Source organism: Rhinopithecus bieti, unplaced genomic scaffold (genome assembly GCF_001698545.2).
Source record: "Rhinopithecus bieti isolate Rb0 unplaced genomic scaffold, ASM169854v2 scaffold_34319, whole genome shotgun sequence".
Classification (NCBI taxonomy): Eukaryota; Metazoa; Chordata; class Mammalia; order Primates; family Cercopithecidae; genus Rhinopithecus; species Rhinopithecus bieti.
Window position 1 is genome coordinate 112,466 of NW_016814429.1, and position 720 is coordinate 113,185.

Here is a 720-nt window from a genome sequence, read left to right on the forward strand (position 1 = left end):
AAGCTCCGCCTCCCGGGTTCACGCCATTCTCCTGCCTCAGCCTCCTGAGTAGCTGGGACTACAGGCGCCCATCACCACGCCCGGCTAATTTTTTGTATTTTTAGTAGAGACAGGGTTTCACTGTGTTAGCCAGGATAGTCTCGATCTCCTGACCTCATGATCCACCTGCCTTGGCCTCCCAAAGTTCTGGGATTACAGGCGTGAGCCACCGCGCCCGGCCAGCATTGTCTTTTTAATAGCACAAACAGGTTGGGGAATGTTCCATGAAACTGATTTTTTTTCCCCTTCCTAACATGGAGCTGCTGTCTGCTTATACAGGGGAAAGGTAGGGTTTCTGGGAGGAATAGGGATGAAAAGGAAAAAGTAATTTTGGAGCATGAGATATTCTGGGGAATGAGACTCTCCCTTAGGGCAAACTAGGGACCCAGGAGCCAGGGGGCCATGAAGGTGGGAGGCAGAAGAGAAGGCGGATGTCAGAGACACGCAGTAGTTATTTGGGGGAAAATGTTGATTTGTGCACAACTCATATCTTGGGAAATGAAAGGAATGTTCTTTCTCTGTCACCTGCTGTTCCTCTTCACCCTGCACTGCCTTATATGGCCCAGTACGCAGAATACAAACCAGTGCTAGATTACATGCTACATGCCTGACAGTGAGACATTGCTTCTGCAAGAGTTCTTGCTTCCGGTCAATGAGTTTACCACTACATCTTGGGACACA